This window comes from Photinus pyralis, unplaced genomic scaffold, assembly GCF_008802855.1.
Source record: "Photinus pyralis isolate 1611_PpyrPB1 unplaced genomic scaffold, Ppyr1.3 Ppyr1.4_LG9, whole genome shotgun sequence".
Classification (NCBI taxonomy): Eukaryota; Metazoa; Arthropoda; class Insecta; order Coleoptera; family Lampyridae; genus Photinus; species Photinus pyralis.
Window position 1 is genome coordinate 11,826,214 of NW_022170878.1, and position 13,216 is coordinate 11,839,429.

The window sequence follows — 13,216 nt, forward strand, 5'->3', positions numbered from 1 at the left end:
TGCGTTCAAATGTCGCAATCAATGCTGATATTCTACACCTTAAATTAGATGATATCGAAAGGGGAAAAATGCTCGTCGAGTAAGCAGATACCTCCTTAATAATAAATGGTTTCCCATTGTTGTTTTATTTAAAACTCGGCGGTAAACACACTTGTAAGCGCCTTACGAAACGACGGGGGAGGAATTCATTTGTCGGCGCAATGCAGTCGCGAGAAGAGGGTTAAAGACGCCATTTAAATAATGTATAAACTCTGAAATTACCCTTTTTTGTCTCGTGCGCGTACTTTTCTCTCATTGCGCCCCCCCCCCCCCCCCCCCCGATTGGATCTGCACAAGGTGGAAACTATCGCAAATGGAATCTCCGAACTTTGCGGCCACAATGAAACGACGACGTAGCAACACAATCTTATCAATTGATTTAAAGGGATTCTATTTGAGTAAACCTATCCCATTATTGCGAAGTGGGATAATGAGATTATGAGGGAGTGGTAATCTGGCGCCCTAGAAGATTAATTAAAGCGTATTTAAATTAGGAACGCGGTTCGGGGGAGATTTAAATCGAGAGGCGAGGAGGCGGGTAACGGCATTCCTTGGCTTTTTAACTGTTTCCGGATCGTTGCCCTGCGAGTATTTTTTCGAGTGGAAAAGGTAGTATCAATGCGTGTGGTAATTAGTGTAGTCGCGCCAGTCAAAAGGCGAACGAAAACGTGTAAAGTTCACAAACAAAGCTGCCAATGAATGAATGTTCACGTTAATGTTACATAAATCTTTTACTATAGAATCACGCAAGTATCAGAAATTTTGTTAACGCTAGCGCCGTTTTGTACGAAAGTGGTATTAAAGGCACTTTGGCAATCTGCCCTATCTAGGTTTAACTTGCTACATTCATCTCCTGATGTGTATGGTAGGGCGACCAACGGGATATTTTCCGTATTTATTAACATAGGATTATGGTCACCCATGAAAATAAATCAGGAACTTATTGTTACACTTTGGAGAGTATAAAAGGACTACTTTCAGTTGTCGAGGTGAGTTCAGCATAAGCCACAGATTACAGATGACCACTGTTTCACATTCTAGCAACAAAGAATACCGTACAAGTTAGTACCATCCAACTACACTAGCACCTTATGGTCTATTACTGTCTTTTACACTTTGCAGAACATAAAAGGACTATTTTCAAGTACCGAGGCGAGTTCAGCATAAGCCACAAATTACAGAAGACTACTTTCTCCGGCATAAAAGCAGACGCAAATCTATAATAATACAGACCGACAGACACGTCAACCCTTCAACAAATTGAAACACCTGTTTCGCAATTTCCTTTCACCCGCCGTTTTTTTTTATTAGGGAATCCGTTTGAATTATAAACGCCACTAAACTCTCGGCGTGTGTTTCTGACAGCGCGTATTTCTTTAATTAACGCCCGTATCGGTTTTAGCGTTTTTAATGCTCCGTAAATTAAATTTAGCCGCGCGGCGCTTGTTTCCTATCGAACACGTCAATGAGATATTCAGGCTTAATGTAATCCGGTTATGGAATTCATAACTATGTTGGAGCACGTTCTCGCTTTGATACCCAATCAATTATTAAAATAGACACGACAGCTTAATTAGGCGCGGTTTGGTTGGCGAATAGAAAACCGTACAGAATTATAGCAACAAAATAACCATCTTCGGGACGAATACTTTTTTGTCGCAGCGAAGTTTTGCGGAATAAGCGGTTTTAGTGGTAACTTAAGCCGTAACATCAACTTTGCAACCTCCAAAAACCACTCGCTTCATAAAGCAGCTCAAGACTTTAAATTCTAACTGTTGTAAAAGTTTTAGGAAGAAAACAATGACAGTATTGTGTTCTGTAATTGAGTGTTATTTAACAATTGCAACAAACCGAGAACCTGATTTTCACTATTTTTCGATTGGCCATTTTGCTTCGCCCTAAAGAATTTGTTTGACTCGAAGAGAACGATTTGTGGATTCGGATTGGCAGACTGAAAGATACGGAAAAAGATTTGGTACCGGAGAAGACTCAAAGAAAACGACTCGAGGAAAAGAATACTCGAGGGGGGGGGGGGAATATTGAATACCATCCAGACTCCCCAGTTCCAGGCTCTACCCCAAATTGATAAGCCATTAGTACGTCTGTGATCAATTTTCAGGGAGGGCTTTAGTAAAGATTTAACAATTTGTGGGTCAGTAAAAACCGGGGGGTCTGGGGGGTATGGAATACCCCCCAGCCACACAGGTATGCGTTCCAGGAAGCAAGAGCTTTTGGAACTTCAATAACAATTTACGGAATATTTCCTTCCTGGAATGTATTTACCTGGGGGGTACCATACCATACCCCCCAGACCCCCCGGTGTTAGACTCTCGCCCAAATTAATAAACCATTAGTACTTCTGTGTACAATTTTCAAGGAGGACTAAAGGTTTAACGATCTGGGGGTGAGTAAAAACCGGGGGGGGGCCACACAGGTATGCGTTCCAGGAAGCAAGAGCTTTTGGAACTTCAATAACAATTTACGGAATATTTCCTTCCTGGAATGTATTTACCTGGGGGGTATTCCATACCCCCCAGACCCCCCGGTGTTAGACTCTCGCCCAAATTAATAAACCATTAGTACTTCTGTGTACAATTTTCAAGGAGGACTAAAGGTTTAACGATCTGGGGGTGAGTAAAAACCGGGGCCACACAGGTATGCGTTCCAGGAAGCAAGAGCTTTTGGAACTTCAATAACAATTTACGGAATATTTCCTTCCTGGAATGTATTTACCTGGGGGGTATTCCATACCCCCCGGTGTTAGACTCTCGCCCAAATTAATAAACCATTAGTACTTCTGTGTACAATTTTCAAGGAGGACTAAAGGTTTAACGATCTGGGGGTGAGTAAAAACCGGGGGGTCTGGGGGGGATGGAATACCCCCCAGCCACACAGGTATGCGTTCCAGGAAGCAAGAGCTTTTGGAACTTCAATAACAATTTACGGAATATTTCCTTCCTGGAATGTATTTACCTGGGGGGTATTCCATACCCCCCGGTGTTAGACTCTCGCCCAAATTAATAAACCATTAGTACTTCTGTGTACAATTTTCAAGGAGGACTAAAGGTTTAGCGATCTGGGGGTGAGTAAAAACCGGGGGGTCTGGGGGGTATGGAATACCCCCCAGCCACATAGGTATGCGTTCCAGGAAGCAAGAGCTTTTGGAACTTCAATAACAATTTACGGAATATTTCCTTCCTGGAATGTATTTACCTGGGGGGTATTCCATACCCCCCGGTGTTAGACTCTCGCCCAAATTAATAAACCATTAGTACTTCTGTGTACAATTTTCAAGGAGGACTAAAGGTTTAACGATTTGGGGGTGAGTAAAAACCGGGGGGTCTGGAATACCCCCCAGCCACACAGGTATGCGTTCCAGGAAGCAAGAGCTTTTGGAACTTCAATAACAATTTACGGAATATTTCCTTCCTGGAATGTATTTACCTGGGGGGTATTCCATACCCCCCAGACCCCCCGGTGTTAGACTCACGCCCAAATTAATAAACCATTAGTACTTCTGTGTACAATTTTCAAGGAGGACTAAAGGTTTAGCGATCTGGGGGTGAGTAAAAACCGGGGGGTCTGGGGGGTATGGAATACCCCCCAGCCACATAGGTATGCGTTCCAGGAAGCAAGAGCTTTTGGAACTTCAATAACAATTTACGGAATATTTCCTTCCTGGAATGTATTTACCTGGGGGGTATTCCATACCCCCCAGACCCCCCGGTGTTAGACTCTCGCCCAAATTAATAAACCATTAGTACTTCTGTGTACAATTTTCAAGGAGGACTACAGGTTTAACGATCTGGGGGTGAGTAAAAACCGGGGGGTCTGGGGGGTATGGAATACCCCCCAGCCACATAGGTATGCGTTCCAGGAAGCAAAAGCTTTTGGAACTTTAATAACAATTTACGGAATATTTCCTTCCTGGAATTTATTTACCTGGGGGTATTCCATGCCCCCTCAGACCCCCCGGTGTTAGACTCTCGCCCAAATTAATAAACCATTAGTACTTCTGTGTACAATTTTCAAGGAGGACTAAAGGTTTAACGATCTGGGGGTGAGTAAAAACCGGGGGGTCTGGGGGGGATGGAATACCCCCCAGCCACACAGGTATGCGTTCCAGGAAGCAAGAGCTTTTGGAACTTCAATAACAATTTACGGAATATTTCCTTCCTGGAATGTATTTACCTGGGGGGTATTCCATACCCCCCAGACCCCCCGGTGTTAGACTCTCGCCCAAATTAATAAACCATTAGTACTTCTGTGATCAATTTTCAGGGAGGGTTTTACTAAAGATTTGACAGTCTGGGGGTGAGTAAAGACCGGGGGGTATGGAATACCCCCCAGCCACACAGGTATTCGTTCCAGGAAGCAAGAGCTTTTGGATCTTCAATAACAATTAGCAGAATATTTCCTTCCTGGAATGTATTTACCTGTGGGGTACTCCATACCACCCGGTGTTAGATTCTCCCCCAAATTGATAAATCGTTATTGCTTCTGTGATCATATTTCAAGGAGGGCCAACGAATTCTTATTACTTTTTTAACGTTTAGGTGGACAACACAGCAACCGGGAATTTGGGAGATATGGGGTACCCTTCAGGCAAAGAAAGTTCCGTAGCTCTCTCTGAAAAATTACTAAGTGTTTAACAATCTGGGGGGTATGGAACTTTTTTCACCCCCTCCCCCCCCCCCCCAAGTATGGTCATTAAATTTTGAATATCTTTGGTAAACAACTCAGAACAGGTATTTTGGGCCATTTGGAATACTGTTCGTCACATGGCGTTGGGTGAAAACAGATATGACATAAGCAAGAGTGGAAAGTGCTTGAAGTAGGCGTAAAGAAGACATAAGCAAAGGAAGAAAGGGTCGCAAATCGATTTACAGAAGCCCCGAAGAAGATTTGAAAAACGTTTTATGAAAATCTAATGAAGATTTGATGAAAATTGGAGGATGGTATCATGCAGATTCGAAGAAAATTTTAACGTGTGTCCCGCTGCCTGCCACACGAATATCCATGGAAGTGTTTCGAGAAATGTTTACAAGTTTGGTTGATTTTGGTTTAATGCGGCTGACAGCCCCCAGGCTATTTCGGCCCTAATAGCAGTCCGCGCTGCCGTGGCCAATCGGTGCCGATTACTGTCATTTACGAAGATTTGAAGAAAATTTTACTATTTGTCCCCTTGCCTACCACATGACACTATGGACGGTCTTCACACATATCGACACGTGCTGTTTAAGTGAAAGTGGAACGAATTTAGGTCAACCACAAGTTATTACACAGAAAGCTCTAAAATCTATTCGCAAATTATTGCGGGGAAAAACGTCAGCCTCTCAAGTGCGCTCGGTAACTCCAAGATTCAAGGGCCCTTCTCGCGCAATCAATAACCCACTTTGCCCTTCGGTCGAATTCCCAACCGAAAAGATTTCACGTCTGTTTAATTCACCTCGCGAATTAGGCACGCGAAACAACTCTAACCCACTGTCTCTGTAAAAAAAAAACAACCAGCTTATCGAGCTCCGAATTAATTAGATCTCTCCGAGTTAATTAAGGGCGGCATCGATTTTTAAATTGGCGCCTCGCGACCGAAAAAAAATACGCACACACACACACACAACTGGAAGTTACGCGTAATCTGATTATTCAAATACCTCAACAACCCACAAATCGGAGTTATTAATTACCTTTTTGTAAGCTTATCGCGGCTTTCTCTTCAATTTCGCTTAATATGAAAGGGACGAGGGTTTGACGGGGCGAAATGAACGATATGACGCAATTAGAGCCGGCGAATTGTTTTTATTTGGGCGAGGGGGGCGTCGATAATAATTCAAGCGAAACGCGTGACTCGCTGTTCCCGCTAATAGTAATATAAATAGGTGAATAAATAAAAGAATGGAAAGTACCTTTGGGAATATTGCCCTGCGGTTAGCATTTAATAAACGGGTCTACTTTTGTATTTTTCAGAGCGGGCGAATTTACGTTTTTATTATTTTGGTTTTGGTTAATTAGATTTTCGAACGGAAAGCCAAAGGTTTGTGTTGTTTTTGCTAGAGCTGCGAACGTTTGTTTATTTGATACTTCTGTCCACTGCCATGCCATAGTTGTAAAATTGGACGCTTATCCTCTCCCGTCTACATCTTGAACGTTGGATCACCACGTTTAATTAATTCACCTACTTTGAGTCGCTATTTTACTGGTAGGATGCGATAGCAAAAAAGATACTTTTATCCAGTAAACCCCCCCCCCCTCTCCACCCCCAAATATGCGTCACTGAAAATTATTTTCAAACTCGGCTTACCTAAATTATACAAAACTCTACATTTACTGGGTTAAAAAACAACTGCAAACACCATAAATAAGTTAGTCAACGCGGCTCGTCCAATCCAACGCCATGGCGAGCTTTCCGCAGTAAATATAGCAGCGCCAAGCACCAGCTGCGGCGCCGTTAGTGAACAAAAGGGGATTATACTTAATTGTTGAAATACATAACTTTCTAAAGCCCGTGAATGACGAACGTCCCTGGTTTTTAGATGCTTGCAATTCATGAACACAAATATAGCTATCTACACTTTCTCCAGTAAAATCGGTCCAATTTGGTTTGAAAATTTAAAAAAAACTAACCCTTCCGCTTCCGGCCACCCCGATAGCAAATATTTATACCGAATCAAAATTGGGACATAACTTTGAAATTGGCGGCGACGCGAGTAACGAAACATCGGCTCCGTCACGCAGTGAAGTTTTACGGAATTTAATAGTGTAAAATTGTGTAAAAATTGGTGAAAAGTGTACAGAGGGTCCATACCAAAGGCAGGCAGCTCTACCTACAATTATAAGGTTAGTAAATAGGAAATAAGCGCAATAAACTTAATTAAAGGACGGCGAAAGTGAATAAACTGCTCGAGCGATTGTGCATGTGCAGTGCTGGCGCTATCGCCTCCGAGGGGTCGACCCCGGGCGATAAGCGCGCGTAATCGTCGTTAGAGACAAATACAGAAGATTGTACATCCTTTATCTAGTGAGAAGGTAAAACCAGAACTTTATCAAGGGACTAAAACGGGTGCGAATATTTACGTATAGGTAAAAGCGGATAAACTAAAAAGACTCAAAGGTTAAAGGGAGGGCACAAGTAGATAACTACAGTAGGTAAACAAATAAAGTGGAGCCCTGGTGAAAGCGCAGTCAAAACTCGAGTGCAGGGTAAAGACGAAACGATTAGCAACAAAGAGACAGGTTAGTGCGGGACGTAAGAAATACAGGAGAAGCGTAGAGCGTGAAGAATTTAAAATGCCGTTGCCGCGAACGCCAACGAAATACGATAACGAAGATTCGTCAACAGACGAGGGCAAAAGAAAGCGGTCGAAGGATGAAGAAGAAGGGAGTGAGGATTCATCAATAAGTAGGAAAGAAACCAGTTCCCCAGATAAAAAGAAAATCCACAGATCACCAGAAAAAATGGAACAAAAGGAAAATGCAAAAATTGACCAAATTCTAGGCATACTGCAAAATCTGTCAATAGAGGTAAACCAAATCCGTACAGATCAACGAGAATACAACAAGGAGTTAAAGAAGTTAAAGGAGGAAAATGAGATGATAAGGAAGGAAAACAACAGCATTAAAAAGGAATTCAAAGAGATGAAAGAACAGTTAGACGAGACCAACAAGAGACTAGAACGACTTGAAAGAGAGAGGAGGAGAAATAACGTTGTAGTATCAGGATTAGAACTAGATAACGATCCATCGTCCCTAAAAGAAGACATAGGAAACTTCATACAACAAGAATTGGGAGTGGGGGTGAACATTAAAACAGCCTTTAAAATAGGACCAAAACTTTGTTTAATACAACTAGAGACCTTTGAGGATAAAATAAAGATATTGCAAAATAAGATGAAGCTAAGAAATATGGGAGAGGAGAAGGTATTCATAAATAACGACCTAACAAGAAAAGAAAGAGACATAGACAATCAAATCAACAATCATAGCAAATCAGGAAAAGAGCGGAAGAAGAAAGGAAACTAGGAAAAACTGTCAAAATTGGATACCAGAAGATCACCATAGAAGGAAGGGAATGGAGGTGGAATAGAAGAAAGAATGCAGTAGAGGAAGTGGCAAGTAATGGAAATCCAGTAGGCAACCCAAAAAACTGATTAAGAGATGGACTGGACACGAGATGACGAAAACCGCAACGAAAATGGACATGCACAAAAGAAATAGCAAAAGTAAGCACAGTAGAGAGAAGGGTGGAACAACTTTAAGAATAGGCACTTGGAACATTAGAAGCTTGAACGGCAAAGAGCACGAACTGGTAGAAGAATTTGAAAACGCAAAACTAGATTTCTTAGCAATTACAGAAACGAAGAAGAAAGGCCAAGGAATAATACAGCTCGAAAGAGGACACACACTACTATACAGTGGAGTAAAACCGGAAGTAAGAGCAGCAGAAGGAGTGGGCTGTATAATAAGAAAAGAACATGTAAAATGTTTGAAGAAATGGGAATTTATATCAGGGAAGGTTTTAAAAGTGGAACTACAACAAAACCAACAAAACACAATGACTCTGGTTATAACCTACGGCCCTAGCGAGGACGAAATAGCTAGCAAAAAAGACAAATTCTGGGAAGATTTGACAGCAATCACAGAAAGTATAAGCGGCAGATTAAGAGCATTTGTAACGTTAGCGTACAAGTCGGCTGGTCAGACTCGAAAGGGGAAATTCCAGTACCTTCTCCCGCCACATTTTTAGAGGAAAGTCAAATTTGGGAAGGGGATCATGCACTCGTGTCGCGTTATCGCGTATACTGATACTGATGTACTGCATTATACAATATTGAATATGCATTCACGATGCAATAATCTTCTATACCGCTGACCGTAAAGGACAATATTTCTCTTTTCCCTTTGTAAGTATGTAATTACTAATTAGAATTACAAATACAAAGAGAAAAGCAAAGACAACTCAACGCTTATTAAAATAAAAATTGGTATAATCAATGACTTGTGTGATATGTATATAAATATCCTATATGTAAGAACATGCCATTCATTCAAAAATGGTGCTATTTTCTATATAATAAACTTTCTATATTAGTCCAGTCAAATTACCGTTTGGGCTGGATGTTCTCATTTCACTCAACGAAACCAATTGTACTGTATGTAAAAAAATCCGCTGAATCTGAAAATCATAGTCCCCCTGGCCGGAAACTCCCGGAACATATTGTTATAAACAAAGAACGAAGAAAAAATGGCAAAATGTCGTTTCTTTTCGCATTTTACTTCAATTATCTCGTTAACTAAATTGCTCTGAGGGAAAAAATGAATAGAAATGAATTTGTTTATACTCGAATTGTCTATACGATACAGTTGGTATGGAACGTTCATTTTTAAAAGTTATTGTTTTTTATGGCAAAATATAAAAAAGTAATCCCGAAAATTAAGAATCTACGAGCCCTAACAACTAATTGTTAAGACAAACCATTTACCGTTATTATCGAGCTCCTAGCGAGTTTATAATTTTGCGGTGTCTGTCAGTCCGTCCGTTAGCGCGATATTTCGATAACGGATGGATGGATTACGATGAAATTTTGTAGGTGGTTTCTTTATCAAATTTGTAGATCGGAGTTCGTGAGTTAGTAATGTACCTATGTCAAAAAATAAGGAAGGCCCTTTTGACATCTCCGTTAGTTATTAACCGAATGGTATGAAATTTAATATGGGCATAGCTCTAGCCATATAATATGCAATTCCAAAATTTGAGTCTAATCGATGCAACACTCACAGTGCCCTTTTCACATCTCGACCATTTATGAAACGAATTGCAAACTTTTTTATTTATGAAGGTATTTATATGAAATTTGATACATATAGGCACTTGGAATAAACTAAAATCTAATGTCAGTTTCAACATTTGGTTTTGCGCATTATTTAAGAAAGCATTTAACTGAAATTGGATACTTAGGCACCTGGAATAAAAGCAAATGTAACGCCAGTTTTGGTTTTGCACATGCGCAGTGCCAACTTTCGTATTTATGAAAGTATTTAAATGATATTTGAAACTTGGGCATTTGGAATAAAATCAAATCTAATGCCGGTTCAAAATTCGGTTTTACGCATGCCAACTTTCTTATTTATGAAAGCATTTAAATGAAGTTTGATACTTAGACAATTGGAATAAAAGGAAATGTAGCTCCAGTTTAAAAATTTAGTTTTGAGCATGCTAGAGCCCTACCCAGGAGCTCGTTTGCTGTATTTGTTTACACGTTTATTTACATCAACAAATTAAAAAAACGATGCTTTGTCTTTCACACTGGGCGACTCCCAAATCGTTCTCAATTTTTTTTTACAGTTACTGTACAGGTGACAATTTAGTCCACATATCTGCCAGTTTTGACTTTAAATCTGGAACTGTTCTTTGGGGATTATTTAGTAACTGCGCTTCATCTTATGCCAAAGGGTTTCAATAATATTTAGGTGTGGGCTACTAGAAAGTAGAAGGCCATGACAGAGCTGTTATCCCATTCTCAGAGAGCCATTTTGAGTTGATTTGGTTGTATGACAAGAGGCTCCGTCTTGCTGATGGAAAACAAAATCTTTTTCGCCATACAGCTTATCCACACTCGGGAGAAGCTTATTCCTTAATATTTTTTGATATTTCTCTGCGTTTACAGTACAGTCGATAACTTCAAAGTGCCTCAAACCTTTTGCTGACATACATCCCCATATCATAACGCCTTTTGGGAATTTCACGGTATGTTTAATGCAACATTGTTTTGTTTATTGTTTTTTATCGAAAAATATAAGAAATAAATTCGCATTTTGTTATTACTAAGTAAAATTCATCCCATCTTTTTGAAAATCCGTATTTGGTCATTTCTTTTGATAACAAAAAATATGACAAACCCAATCACCATAATTTTCATACGAGGTTTCATAGTCATTGCATGATTGAATAAACAAATTAAAAAAAAAGATGCTTTGTCTTTCAAACTGGGTAACTCCCAGAGCGTTTTTAATGTTGTTACAGATAGTGGAACCCTAAGACAACCATTTACAAAAATTGTCCCGATGATTCTTGCAAGAAGACAGGGTGTGGAATTTTTTTAGTTAACTAACAAATGGAATAACTCCCGAAATATAACAAGAACGGTAACTCTATAATAGGCCCTTGGTACTCTCATTAATAGAAATCGTACATTTTGCTCCAATAGAAGCATAAAAAAGTTCACGTTTTAAAGAATCGCTTGATGCGACCCAGGCATGCGACAAAGCATCGTTTTTTTAAATTTGTTTATTTAAATAAACTAAACAAATATAAAAATCGAGCTCTTGGGTATGGCTATAGCATGTGCAAAACCAAATTTTAAACCCGATGTCAGTTTTGCTTTTATTTAAAGTGTATTATGTGTTATGTATGTATGAAATTTCATTTAATTGCTTCCATAAATAAGAAAGTTAGCACTGCGCATGCGCAAACCGAAATTTTGAAACTGGCGGTAAATTTGGTTTTATTTCAAGTGCCTGCAATTCGGATTATAAATGGTCGAGATGCGAAAAAGGCACTGTGAATGTTGATCGGTTAGGCTCAATTTTTGGAATTGCGTTTTATATGGCTAAACCTATACGCATATTGAATTTCATGCAATTCGGTTCATCACTAACAGAGATGTCAAAAGGGCCTTCCTTATTTTTTGACCTATATTACCAATTCACGAACTCAGATCTACAAACTTGATAATGAATCCACCTACAAAATTTCATTGTAATCGGTCCATTCGTTATCAAGAAATCGTGGTAACGGACGGACAGACGGACAGGCACACCAAAATTATAAACTCGCTAGGAGCTCGTTCAGTGACTATGGCACCTACGGTGATCGGGGTTTGTCTTATTGTTTTGTCTTCATAAGAACTGACCAAATACGGATTTTCAATTGATTGGATGAATTTTACTAGTAAAAACAGATTGTTAATTTTCGAGTTTTCTTTTTTTTATATTTTTCCGTAAACACAATGCGGGCGCTTTTGTTTAAATTCATAATTCCAGGATGGCATTACCGACTTTCTAAACGCGACGGTTTTTAATTTTTAAATTTTTACTGTTTCTGAATTTATAAAATAGGAAACAATAGTATGTACGGATTCGTAATTTTTTTCTCTACAAAAAACCTAAATAGACTTTATTTCTAAAATAATTAGGGAAGCCAAATCGGAAATTAAAAAATTACTATTGAAATTCCTATGGTACGTTCGTCAAGTCACAACTCCGTACGTACCTCGTAACGCAAAAATGTTATAATAATAAGTAATAAGAAGAATAATAACTACAGTACAGTAGTACACTTCTAATTCTTCGTGATATTTCCTTCCTTTTTGAATTGTCAGTCGTTGTGTCGCTTTTAATATTATAAACGCCCATAATAACCGTACGATCGCGGGTATAACCGAATGATTACACACCAAACTGTTGCGAATGTAAGGTGGGAGAAACTAATACTGGATCACGGAAAAATTATGACGAAAACATACTTTTTACCCGATCCTAGAACTATTTTATTATCAACTGTAATGGCTCCCAATTTTTTTTAAAGGTAAATAACAGTCTAAACTCCATTATGACTGAATTGTTTTTCCACTTTTATTATTCTAACCCTCTAAAAAATATGTCAAACATTGACTATATTTCTCATTAACGTCATACTTCAAGGGTAGTTTTTGCAAAAACACTTCCGATTTTTAATATTCTAATTCAGACATATTCTACCAAAAGATTTGAAGGTACTCTATTCCAAATTTGAGCTATGTATCTTGAAAAATGCCCTGTCTACAGCCAGCGGCGCCGGGACAAGGGGCGGGTAAGGGGCGGCTAAGGCCATCGGGGATACTTTAGGCTGGCGCGCTTGATAGGCCTCGCACCGGTGTCTGAAATACCATTGAGAAGATGTAATGACATCCATAAATACCAGTAATAATTTAATAAAGTTTCACGACTGCCAGAAAATGTTTTTGTGTACATTGCAATTTGCAAGGTGAATGTTCTTTGTATTCGCTTAACACTTTCTGTTACAGCCACAGCGGAAGTTTGAATGACCCTTAGCATATCATAATTCATTGAATGAAAGAAAATTGCTGAAACGCCAGAAATTGCACCATTTAGTTCCTCTTTTTGTTTTCACATTCCCACT